Raw genomic sequence first — 13,577 nt, forward strand, 5'->3', positions numbered from 1 at the left:
AGATTGCCTGAGTCTGTGGGTTCGAGACTCGCCTGGGCAACTTGGCAAGACCTCATCTCTACAATAAATAAAAAATGAGCCGGGCGTGGTAGCATGCGCCTGTAGTTCCAGCTACTTGGAAGGCTGAAGCGGAAGAATCGCCGGAGCCCAGCAGGTCGAGGCTGCGGTGGCCAGGAGCGGCCATTACACTCCAGTCTGGGTGACAGAGTGAGACTCCAACTCAAAAAAAAAAAAAAAAAGAATGATTGAAATTAGAACGTGCCATGATATTGTAACTAAAGGGATGAATTTTTGTGTTGGTTAACTGACTGCCTGTGTGCCTAACTGTAGTCCTTTTTAGCCCTTGCACCATTTGTACTTGTGAAACTTGTATGAATCTTGAAAGGGGTTAAAGCTGAGATTCTATGAAAAATATGCATTTATCATGAATAATATTCATAAATGTGAGATATGCATGACTATAATAACATACAGAAACAAAGTATAGAAGATTATTAATTTTTTATTGGTAAGTGACTGTGGGACAGGAAATTATATTTAGTGTGAGATGTCTAGGCTCACTTTTAAATTTAAATTTATTTAAATTTTTTTGTGTAGTTTCAGACTAACAATATAAGATTATCAATTACTTAGCAGGGATATTTTGATATAACTTAAGGAAGCTAGTTAAAGTAAAATTCCTGGTAGTCAGAGGTCAGTCTTTGGATATCCTCAACTCTGAAATGCAATCTCAATTAAGTTGAAAAATGAAACAGACTTCTTAGCACTGGGGAGAATTGTCATAAAAGCCATGCACTTTACTTCCATTCAGAGTCCTGTTATCCCTTATTTAGGGTATTAGTTAATGGTTATATAATTTTCAAACTAGATTCTGGAAATTATCTAGTTGGAAGCACAAATGAAAAAGGTTATTAGGAGAAATGTAACAGAGGAAATGGCAACTGACAATGTAGTGCATTGAAAGAAGATTTGAAAATTAACATGCAGGCTCAGCTGTATTACTTCCTACTACAATACTCATAGTCACAATGATTTTAAGCCATCCAGGAAAGCACATTCTGTTTAAGGTGGCAGAGAACTATATGATACAGTGGTGAACAGCTTCAAAGAAAAGGGCTCAAAATTAAAAAAAAAAAAAAAAAGATGTTTAAATGTCTGGAAAATTCACTTATATAGAACCCTTCCCCAGCTATGAAGATAAATAAGGCATGAGTACATTTACATCCAGACACATTTTGAGTTTAAAGTGGTTGGCCCAAGGCAAATACTTCAGCCTAGCTCTCAATCTAATTTAACCCTTTGTCCTCGAACACACTGATCAAGCAGTTTTCCTTGCTCCCTTTTCCTAGCTTCTTCCCTTGAGGCTTAGTCTCTAGCCTTTAAAAACAAAACAGCAATAACAAAAACCAGCCTAATCCTTTCTTCTTGAAAGCAGCTTGAACTCTGCCTTCATTTCTTTACCTCCGTTTATTGCTCAGCCGTGGCAGTTGGTTCTGTCCTCACCAAGGATAGTGAAAAACAATGGGTGTTTTTAGATTATTAATCGAGTTGATTTCTTTATAAGTGTATTTCTTTATAAAGTGAGTTCTTAACTTTTTTGCCACCGCTTTCTCTTGGTTTCTCCTTTACTCCTTTGACTGTTCCTTTCTCAGTTTCAGTGGTAGGCTCTTTACTTTAAAGGCTGGTATGATATTCCACTATCTTTTCTTACCCACGCTCTTTTCTGTTTATCTCATTCTCTTACATAGCCTCAGCTAAGAGAATCCTGAGTCAGGAAACCTCTCTGAAACTCCAGCTGCCTACCTGAACATTTCTTTTTTTTTTTTTTGAGTTGGAGTTTCACTCTCCTGTCCAATCTGGAGTGCAGTGGCATGCTCACTGCCACTGCAGCCTTGACCTGCTGGGCTCAGGCGATCCATCTGCCTCAGCCTTCCAAGTAGCTGGAACTACAGATGAACGCCACCACGCCCAGCTAATTTTTGTGATTTATCGTATAGATGAGGTTTCATCGAGTTGCCCAGACTGGTCTCAAACCCTGGGGCTCAGGCAGTCCTCTTGCCTTGGCCTCTCAAAGTGCTGGGATTATAGTCATGAGCAACTGCGCCCAGCCCAGAACTTATTCGGGTTTTTTCCTTTCATTTCTAATTATAAAAAGTTATTTTTATAGATACTTATTCTTTTTTTTTTTTTTTTTGAGTTGGAGTCTCACTCTGTCGCCCAGACTGGAGTGCAGTGGCCGCTCCCGGCCACCGCAGCCTCGACCTGCTGGGCTCTGGCGATCCTTCCGCCTCAGCCTTCCAAGTAGCTGGAACTACAGCGCGCGCTACCACGCCCGGCTAATTTTTTATTTATTGTAGAGATGAGGTCTCGCCAAGTTGCACAGGCAGGTCACGAACCCACGGACTCAGGCAATCCACTCACCTCAGCCTCCCAAAGGCGTGGGGTTACAGGCTGAGCCACCGAGCCCGGCTATAAATACTTATTCTTATGCCGTTTTAAAATAATTTGGGAGTTTCATATTTAACTTTCTAATCTGCCTAGCATTTATTTTGAAAAGATGTGGGATAATGTGTTATCTATTACTGCATTACAGATTACCCCAAAGTTTAATGTATTAAACCATTGACAATAGGCCGAGTGCAGTGACTCACACCAAGGTGAAAGAATTGCTTGAGCCCATGGGTTCGAGACCAGACTGGGCAACTTGGCTAGACTTCATTTCTACGATAAATAAAAAAATTAGCCAGGCAAGGTAACGTGCACTTGTAGTTCTGGCTACTTGGAAGGCAAAAGCGGAAGGATCGCCTGAGCCCAGCAGGTTGAGGCTAAGGTGGCCATGAGCATGCCACTGCACTCCGGCCTGGGTGACAGAATGAGATGCCAGCTCAACAACAACAAAACAGCGACATTTATTATTTCATTGTGCCTGTGGGTCAGGAATATCAGTGAAGCTTAGCTGGGTCTTCTGCTGGTTGTGGGTGTTTCTCAAAACTTGACTGGGAAGGATCCACTTTCTAGCTAATTAACGACATTTGGCACAACTCAGTTCTTTTTGGCCCGTTGGACGAAGACCTCAGTTCCTCTGATGGCTGGAGGCCTCCTTTGGTTCCTGGCCATATGGGCATCTCTACAGAGCCGTTTTATAACTTGGCAACTTTTTTCATCAGAGGAAGTAAGAAGGCAAGAGTGATAGCTAGAGAGAAGTCTGTCTTTTGTAATCCTTTTTTTCCCCCCACATAATTTTTTTAATGGAGTTAACGAATAGAGCAACCCAAGGTTGAGGGAGCTTAAACAAATTACTATGTGTTTCAAATCACAACATCTTAAGTGGCTACATTAACTGGCAAGTCACATGGAAGCTTGCACCAAGTCCTGGTCTGAGGTGACAAGGACTCCGTGAACCTCCTGACTCCTTCAGCCTTAGCACCTAAGTGAAATCACATCACATCATTTTTCACTATTCATTAGAAACAAGTCCTACACTAGGGTATGAATAGCAGCAGGTGGGAATTACTGGGAGTCATTCCAGAAAATGCATAGATAGTTGTTCATGTAATAGACTCAATTATCATTTATTTTTGAGATAGATTTTACTGGTAAAGTCTAGAGGAGAAACATTGTGCTTTTGGTTTTAGGTATGTCCAGATTATGTTGCTGGAATGTTTAAGTATCATCTCCAGCCAGCCCTCGGAGATAATTGGGCATTGGAAATGTAGATAATTGTATCCAGAATGTTCTCACTCTGTTATCATATTTAATCCTCACAGCTTTGGAGGATGGTAGGGCATTCTTATTCCTGTTTTTTTTTTTCGTGTTGGAGTCTCACTCTGTCGCCCAGACTGGAGTGCAGTGGCCGCTCCTGGCCACCGCAGCCTCTGCTGGGCTCTGGCAATCCTTCCTCAGCCTTCCGAGTAGCCAGAATTACAGGCATGCGCTACCATGCCCAGCTGATTTTTTTGATTTATTGTAGAGATGAGGTTTCGCCAAGTTGCCCAGGCGGGTCTGAAACCTGCGGGCTCAGGCAATCCACTCACCTCAGCCTTCCAAAGGCGCGGGATTACAGTCTGAGCCACTAAGCCCGGCTGTATCCTGTTTTACAGTCGAAGAAAACCTAAGTCTAAATGCATCGGCCAAGGTTATATAGCCAGTTAAATGGAAGAACTTTTATTTCTAGGTAATTAGGTATATAGAGGTATTAAAGTAGATAAGACCTTTTAGGAGTGAATAATTATTGAAAATAGCTAGTTTAGTACATGGTTGGTTTTATGGTTTGCCAGTGTTCTTACTCATGCAGCAAATATTTTTGGGCCTTTGCTATGTGTGAAGCATTTTGTTAGTTAATTCCAAATTGATGTGCATACCCAGAACAATGAAAATAAGAACTCCAAGGCTTGTTTTAGGAAGATCATCAAAATAATCAGGAAAAGGAAGAGCCTCGGTGTGTTTTCAAAATGTCTCATGAAACCTTTTTTTAAAACTAAAACTAAGAATTGAATTTGTTAGGTTAGCCTCAAATTTTCTGCTTTCCAGAGTAATTTATAGTCCTATTTATAGTCATATAATGGGGGCTTGCAGTGGCATCCTCAGAGCCACCGCAGCCTCAACCTGCTGGGCTCAGGCAATCCTTCCGCCTCAGCCTTCCAAGTAGCTGTAACTACAAGTGTGCACCACCACGCCTGGCTAATTTTTTAATTTATTGTAGAGGTGAGGTCTTGTCATGTTGCTCAGGCTGGTCTCAAACTCCTGAGCTCAGGCAAACCTTTTGCCTCCACCTCCCAAAGTGCTGGGATTATAGGTGTGAGCCACTGTGCCTGGCCCGTGTGGGCTTTCTTTACCATTTATAGAGAAAATCGATTTCTTAATTCTACAGCTGAGCTTGATGGCTCACGTCTGTAATCTCAGCACTTTGGGAGGCTGAGGCGGGAGGATTGCTTGGGCTGAGAAGTTTGAGACCACCCTGGCAACATAGTGAGACCTCATCTCTACAAAAAATTAGCCAGGCATTGTGGTACATGCCTGTAATCCCAGCTATTCAGGAGGCTGAGGCAGAAGGATCGCCTGAGCCCAGGAAATCCATCCTGGGTGACAGAGTGAGATTTAAAAAAAAAAAAGGATTTCTTAATTCTGGACTTTCCTTCCTTTTTCATAGCGAGTGTTCTCAGTTTATTAAATGTGCATGCTTTCCTTATTTTTATATTCTTCATGTCAGCTTACAGAGAAGTTTACAAAACTGCACCTGTTTATTAAAATGGGCAGAAGAGAACTACCCAAAGGGGGAACTGAAAGACAAACCAAGTCATGTGAGGGGCCTGCTTTTTCTTACTTTGAACCCCACTCTGGCTAACCATTACTAACAAACAAGCAGATCTCTTATTCTCATTAGCAAACAGTTATACTTTTCAGTAAATGCATAGCAGTCTGCACATGTGTAGTATAGAAATAATTATTTTCTTGTCAGATCTGGTATCTTCCACTGTAATTGCTATTTCGAGGAAAAGTACCTGTTTGCAAATGGGAAAAGGAGATCAACCTAAATACAACCTAACATTGGCTATCTTAGAGGTTTTGCCTCTTCTATTGAGGTTGATTTGAAGAAAAAGTCATACATATTTGCTTTTTTTTTAAAGGAAAGCTGAATATGTATGTCTGTACCCTAGTTTTTGTTTTCTCTGTGAAATCTGCTATGCATGCTGGTAAAAACAAGGGAAAGACAGTTTATAGGCATGTAACTGAAAGCTATAAAATATTGTTCCAAAATCTAGGGAGATCTAATATACCAAGCCTTGAAAAACAAGATTTGACTTATTATGGTGTGTCCTGATTTCTTAATTTCCTTACATATTTTTTCATGACATATCTAAACACAGCCTGTTTGAGTTCATGTTTTTCACTGAAGAACTATCAGAACTAACCAAACAGGTTAATGTTAGAACATACCAATTAGTCCTTTTAATCCTTTTTGAATAAATCACATAATTTAGGCCCTAGGGGAGATTGTTCATCAAATAGATTTCTGGGAAATTACATCATTTAAAACCTTTTTGATTTGGAAGTACATAAATTGTTAGCCCCTCACCAGGTAGTTATTGAGGAATTACCTTAATCTGAGTTAAGCTGTATATCGTACAAAATCACTTTTAGGATAGCATCTGACTATGAAGATCTTTTAGTCTGGTTGCTTTTATATGCAGAGATGAATACTAATTATGTATTGTAACTAGAGTCCAAATGTGACAGTCTTTTCAGTAGATTTCTTTCTTTGTTTTTTGAGTTGGAATCTCACTCTGTAGCCCAGGCTGGAGTACAGTGGAACACTTATGGCCGCTGTAGCCTCGACTTGCTGGGCTCAGGCAATCCTTGTGCCTCCGCCTTCCAAGTAGCAGCAAATAGATGCATGTACCATCACGCCTGGCTAATTTTTCTTGATTTATTGTAGAGATGAGGTCTTTCCAAGTTGCTCAGATTGGTCTCAAACCTGTGGACTCAGGCAGTCCTCTCACCTTGCCCTCCCAAAGTACTGGGATTATAGGCATGAACTACTGCACCTGGCCTAGTTTTCTCTTAAAAGTCTTCGATAGACAAAGAATGGTTCGGGAGACTTTATTACTCAGAGTGGTCAAGTCATTTATGCATGAGTATAGAATTTTCCTTGGCTAATTTGCAGTGGAACTAATGCCTCCTGACTCAATAGAGAAAACCTAATTGATTCTGCTTGGGGCTTGAATAGTAAATTTTATTTTTTTTTTGAGTTGGAGTCTCACTCCATCGCCCAGGCTGGAGTGCAGTGGAATGCTCATGACTACCACAGCCTGGACCTGCTGGACCCAGGCGATCCTTCTGCCTCAGTCTTCCAAGTGGCTAGAGCAACAAGTGCGTGCTACCACGCATGGCTAATTTTTTTTATTTATTGTAGAGATGAAGTCTCACCAAGTTGCCTGGGCTGGTCTTGAACCCCTGAGCTCAGGCAGTTCTCTCACCTCAGCTTCCCAAAGTGTATGCCTGGCCAGTAAATTTTTTTAAGTTTATCATAAGCCACATTGTTATTGAGCATGGCATACTGTGATGACTTGGCCTTTAAGCTTTGTGCTATTTTGCAGAGTGTAGTAATGGTAAAATTGTGGGTGATTACAGCTACTTTTTGGGGGGTGGTTTTTTTTTTTTTTTTGAGTTGGAGTCTCACCCCATTGCCCAGGCTGGAGTGCAGTGGCACGCTCACAGCCACCCCAGCATCGACCTGCTGTGCTCCGGCGATCCTTCCGTCTCAGCCTTCCAAGTAGGCAGAACTACAGGTGCATGCTACCTCACCTGGCTAATTTTTTTGATTTATTGTAGAGACGAGGTCTCACCAAGTTGCCCAGGCTTGTGTCGAACCTGTGGGCTCAGGCAGTCCTCTCGCCTTGGCCTCCCAATGTGCTGGGATTACAGGCATGAGCCACTATGCCTGGCCAGTATTTTATTTTTATGCTAAGGAGTTGTCTGAAAGATGTTTATGGAGACTCTTTAAACTAAACTTCATGATGATGGGGCTCAGTATGAATTTGTTCAATGCATGGTCTTGAAAGTAGCTAGTATTATTTTTTGCTTATAGTCTTCAGACACCAGTTCATTGAAGGTGTTTTTGAAAATTATTTTGGTTTGTAGATTTACTGTTATCCTCTCTCTCTTTTTTTTTTTTTTTGAAGTAGGTTTTATTAAGAAGACAGAAAAGTTCCCACAGTGGGAAAGGACTTGAAAGATATTACCCTCTTTCTTTTCTTTTTTTTTTTTGGTATAATGGTGTATGTATTTGTATTTTCAGCAGAACTAAAAATGAAAATATTCTTGATGTAAACTATACTACCTTGAGGAAAAGGAACATCTTTGTATTCTTCCTTAGCTAAGAACAGTTCTGTACTTATTTTTGCTTAATGATTTGTGACTAGATTTCTTCAATAATTAATATTTATGAATATTTTAAGAAAAAAACTTGAATGTTTAGATTTGTTGAGAGAGACAGAGAGAACAATCAAAAGAGCTCCCTTGTTTCTCTTCTAAGGGCATTAATCCCATCATGAAAACCCCACCATCATGACCTCATCTAAACCTAAGTGTCTTCCAAAGGTCCCATCTCCAAACACCATCACATTGAGAGTGAGGGCTTCAACAGATGAATGTTGGCAGGGAGAGACAACTTATTTCATGGTACGATTTACACCATTCCACCTTTAATCAACTTTCTATTAATAGACATTTAATTTGTTTCCAAATTTTGCTAATATAAACTACAGTGCAGTGAGTAACATTGTACTCTTGTCATCTTGCAAGCATATAAATGTATCTGTGGGGAAAATACCCAGAAGTGGAATTGTTGAGCCAGTTTGTACTTTTTTTTGAATTGGTGTCTGTGTCGCCCAGGCTGGAATGCAGTGGCATGATCACAGCTTGCAGCAGTCTCAACCTCCTGGGCTTAGGAGATCCTTCCACCTCAACTTCCCGAGTAGCTGGTGCTATAGATGTGTGCCACCATGCCTGGCTAATTTTTTGATTTTTTTTTTTTTTTTGTAGAGACCAGCTCTTGTTATGTTGCTGAGGCTGGTCTCGAACTCCTGAGCTCAAGTAATCCTCCCGCCTTGGCCACCCAAAGTGCTGAGATTATAGATGGGAGTCACCATGACCAGCAATTTATACTTCTGATAGTATTGGATTTCTTTTCATTGGGGTATATAGTGCCATGACTGCCTGTTTCCCAAAAGTCTTGTCAGTTTACTGTGTTATTATATTGACAAAATTCCAAAAGTTTGGTAAGTAAAAAATGGTATTTTAGTGTAGTTTTAATTTACTTCTCATTATGAATGGGATTTTATCCTGTTTTGCTATCATGTTACTTTGTGATTTAATTTAAATTAGCAATTGAGAGGCCAGGCATAGTGGCTCATGCCCATAATTCCAGCACTTTCGGAGGCCGAAGTGAGAGGATTGCCCAAACCCACAGGTTCAAGACCAGCCTGGGTAACTTGACAAGATCTCATCTCTACAATAAATCAAAAAATTAGCTGGGTGTGGTGGCGTGTGCCTGTAGTTTCAGCTACTTGGAAGGCAGAGGTGGCAGGATCGCCTGACTCAACAAATCAAGGCTGTGGTGGCTATGAGCGTGCCACTGCCTTCCAGCCTGGGCAACAGAGTGAGAATCCAATTCAAAATAATATAATAAAATAAATAAGTAAATTAGCATTTGAGAAGATTCTGTACTAAATATGGATCTTATGTACCTTTTAAAAAATATTTTATCAGGCTGGGCACAATGGCTCACACCTATAATCCCAGCACTTTGGAAGGCTGAGATGAGAGGATTGCCTGAGCCTACAGGTTCAAGACCAGCCTGGGCAACTTGGTGAGACCTCATCTCTACAATAAATCAAAACATTAGCCAGTCATGGTGGCACGCATCTGTAGTTCCAGCTTCTTGGAAGGCTGAGGTGGAAGGATAGCCTAAGTCCAGCAGGTTGAGGCTACAATGACCAGGAGCGTGCTACTGTACTCCAGCCTGGGTGACAGTGAGACTCCAACTCAAAAAAAAAAAAAAAAAAACTTTATTATTGTTAGATTCATGGTAGATTAGATATACAGTTTTATTTTAGAATATACATTGTATATCTTAAAGTCATATTTTTAAAATTTCAGATGATTTTATTTTACAAGATATGGAATCACTTGATCAAACAGATATTTGTATTTGTAATTGGGGGGGTGATCAACTTCAGTGGGGAGTTTTGTTTGTTTGTTTATTTATTTATTTTTAAGTTGGAGTCTCATTCTGTCACCCAGGCTAGACTGGAATGGCATGCTCACGGCCGCTGCATCCTCAACCTGCTGGACTCAGGTGATCCTTCTGTCTTGGCCTTCCAAGTAGCTGGAATTATAGGCATGTGCCACCACGCCTGGCTAATTTTTTTGACTTATTGTAGAGATGAGGTCTCGCCAAGTTGCCCAGGATGGTCTTGAACATGTGGGCTCAGGCATTGCTCTCACCTTAGCTGCCCAAAGTGCTGGAATTATAGGAGTGAGTCACCACACCCGGCCTCGGTAGGGAGTTTTTATAGTCAGAAGGGAATTAGAAGGTATTGATAGCAAAAATTATGATGAGCACTATTACAAAAATTTCTTCAGTGGGCTGAGGTGGGAGAATTGCTTGAACCCAGCCAGGAGTTCAAGTCCAACCTAGGCAACATAGCAAGACACTCTGTCTCTTTTTTTTTTTTGAGTTGGAGTCTCCCTCTAATGCCCAGGCTGGAGTGCAGTGTCACTTATGGCCACTGCAGCCTTGACCTGCTGGGCTCAGGCAATCCTTTCACCACAGCCAAGTAGCTGGAACTACAGGCATGCGCCACTACACCCAGCTAATTTTTTGATTTATTGTAGAGTTCAGGTCTGTCCAAGTTGACTAGGCTGATCTGGAATCTGTGGGCTCAGACAATCCTCTCACCTTGGCCTCCAAAGTGCTGTGATTATAGGCATGTGCCACTACACCAGGCCTCACCTTGTCTCTTAAAAAAAAAAATCCAGAGATTTAAAAAAATTGTATTTAAATAATAAAATGAACCCTTCTTTACTTTCTGTTTTTTAAAAATAATCAGCATATTATTTTGAGAGAAAAAAACTTGAGTTTTTGATTTTGTTGTTACTTAGATTATACGTATGAAATCTTCAGAAGAAGTAGATTCTTTAGTTGCATAATAAATATATGAAAATAAATATTGTGTAGCACATCTTGTGTGGTATTCACCTTTTTATTTCCTGTTTTTTCAAATTTGGAAGTTGAGAAATGCTTTTCCACTGCTTCTTTTTACTTCCAATTTAGAAAGATTTAGTCCAAAGAAACAAGACATTCTTTGTACTCAGTTCTTGGATTATGCTATTATAGACAAGAATTGTGTTGCTCTAAGTGTAAGTTGGAACTAAGTGTGGTTTAAAGCCAGAGAGGTACATACAAGGATAGAATACACATCCAGATCGAGAAGTTGGCAGTGGGAGTTTTAGTGATCTGCTGTTCTCTTGGTCTGTACTGTCTTGGTCTCATTGAAATGGCTACTGGGAAGAGTTTTCAGAAATCTATGGGGCATAAGTCAATGAGTTACTGTACTAGAAAACTTTTTTTTAACTTTTCTCTAAAAATGTTCATTGTGAAATATGTTGCTCCTATTTTTTAACTTAACTTTTGAAATAACAATTTTCTATCAGAAAAATATCTTTAGACTTTTGAGAGTTTTTTTACACACATTTTAGGCTGAAAAGGGGTATCGATTTAGCACATGAAACAACAGAGCCCCGAGAGATGAAATGATTTGGCCAAGGTTCCTCATACAGCCAGTCAGTGGGAAAGTTAGAACTAGATCCTCTGTCTCCCTTAGGTGCTCATTCCACAGTGTAATGCTGCCTAACACTTAAGTTTTAGAAACTTTATTTTGAACATAAGGGATGTTGAACAGCCTACTAATAATGTCTAAACATGTTGTTGATAGGTAAAGCTACACCCTGTTTTTGTTGGCAAACAGTGCTGCCTTTAGGCTGGTGTAGAAAACAGGCCTCTTTAAAGGGTGAGTGTTAAATTGGTGTAGCTTTTTTGGAGAATAGGTTAGCCATATCTATAATAACTAAAAGTGCATATACTGTTCACTTAGCAATTTCACTTTTAGCAAATTACACAAAGATCTGTTTACCTTGGTTTGTTGCAGCATTGTTTGAAATGTAAAACCTACAAACAAATGTCTTTTAGTAGGAGAACTGGTTAAATATATAAATGCTATGCAGTGACTTACTGTGCAGATGTTAAGGATGAGTTAGATCCATATGTGTTGAAATTAAACCATCCTAAGACACTTATTTTGGCTGGGTGCAGTGGCTCTCACCTTTAATATCTCAGCACCTTGGGAGGCCGATGCAGAAGGATCTGTTGAGGCCAGGAATTCAGGACCAACCTGGACAACACAGCGAGACTCTGTCTCTACTAAAAAAAAAAAAATCAGGTGTGGTGGAATGCAAATGTAGTCCTAGCTACTCAGGAGGCTGAGGCAGAAGGAGTACTTGGGCTCAGGAATTCGAGACTGCAGTGAGCCATGATTACTGTATTGCACTCCAGCCTGGGTGACAGAGTGAGACTCTGTCTGAAAAAAGAAGAAAACCTTCATGTAAAAAGCAAGGCATAGAATAGTATATATAATTGCAACCATTTGTTTAAAAAACAAAGTATATGTGTTTGTATGCTTGTAGGTACATAGAATACCTTTGAAAAGATACACAGAGAACTGAGAGAAGTTCTTGCCTCTGTCTAATCTAAACCTAGCCAGACATTAATTAAGACGGTGAAAACAGATTTTATTCTGTAACTGTTGACAGTAGGGGAAAGAACTGAGCTCCATTTCAATTTGTGCAGAGGTTATTGGCCATTCTGGAGGGAGGAGGGCGACTGGGGCCTTACTAGAGTCAGGAGTGAAAAATTTCAAGGGATTGATCAGTGTCTGTGTGATTGGACCAGCTGTGTTTGCTAACTGGCCCTTGCTGAAGTTAGGGCTCTATTCTTCCATAGAGACTGGGAAATAGAGGCCCTATCCTTCCTAATGATTATATTTTTAAAGAATGGCTTTCAGCTCCTTGAGAAAGACACTTCTGAGTTTTAAGAGATGCACATTCACAATTGTGAGCCCCTTTTAACAAATGCTTTAAGAAAGGGAGGCCAGTGGCCTATGCTCAGGTGTTGGCTAGAACAAACAATACATTCTGGCAGCATTGAGCTTTTTCAGACAGGCATTTTAGTAGGGGGCTGAGATCATCGTAGGAACACGGCCTTATGCTGCTAGAAGCCTTGCGACAGAGTGGGTCAAGTTACTTAGTGTGAGGGGCTTGGGTGCAGTTGTTATATTATATGCTGAGAGTTCTGAAGTTCTTACCTCCGAAGAGGAGAACTGATGGCTGGAAAACAGGGTTGGGTGAGACTTGTCTCCCACTGTAATATACAGTTGGGAGACAATTCCTCATGGATGTCTCATGTTCCTGAATGTCTGATAAGCAGAGCTACTGACTGTCCTTTGTTCCATGCTATATAGATTTTTTGAGTTGGAGTCTCACTCTGTCACTCAGACTGGAGTGCAGTGGCTGCTCCCAACCACTGCAGCCTCGACCTGTTGGGCTCCAGTGATCCTTCCGCCTCAGCCTTCCAAGTAGCTGGAACGCGTGCTACCATGCCCGGCTAATTTTTGATTTATTGTAGAGATGAAGTCTGGTCAAATTGCCCAAGTGGGTCTTGAACCCACAGACTCAGGCAATCCACTCACCTCAGCCTCCCAAAGTGCTGGGATTACAGGCTGAGCCACCCAGCCCGGCCTCATGCTGTTTTTTAAAGAGTATTTGAAATACCAGATAGCCTTGGAAGATAGAGATAGTTATCTCCCTCCTGAACAAAGGCCAGGTTTCTTTACTGTTAAGCATGATAAAGATAGTCTCTCTCCGGCAGGAGTCAGACTGACTTACTGTTTGTTGAAAGATTTGGGTCGGAGCCCAGCTCGGTGGCTCAGCCTGTAATCCCGTGCCTTGGGAGGCTGAGG

General features: G+C 40.9%; 1 protein-coding gene across 2 annotated transcripts in view; it reads left to right on the forward strand.

Annotated features, from left to right (window-relative positions):
- Positions 1-13,577, forward strand: part of OSBPL11 (oxysterol binding protein like 11) — a 99,376-nt gene that overhangs the window by 1,689 nt on the left and 84,110 nt on the right. The gene's annotated exons all lie outside the window — the stretch shown is intronic.

Source organism: Carlito syrichta, unplaced genomic scaffold, assembly GCF_000164805.1.
Source record: "Carlito syrichta isolate Samal-C Ts95f unplaced genomic scaffold, Tarsius_syrichta-2.0.1 Scaffold315477, whole genome shotgun sequence".
In the NCBI taxonomy this organism is placed as follows: domain Eukaryota; kingdom Metazoa; phylum Chordata; class Mammalia; order Primates; family Tarsiidae; genus Carlito; species Carlito syrichta.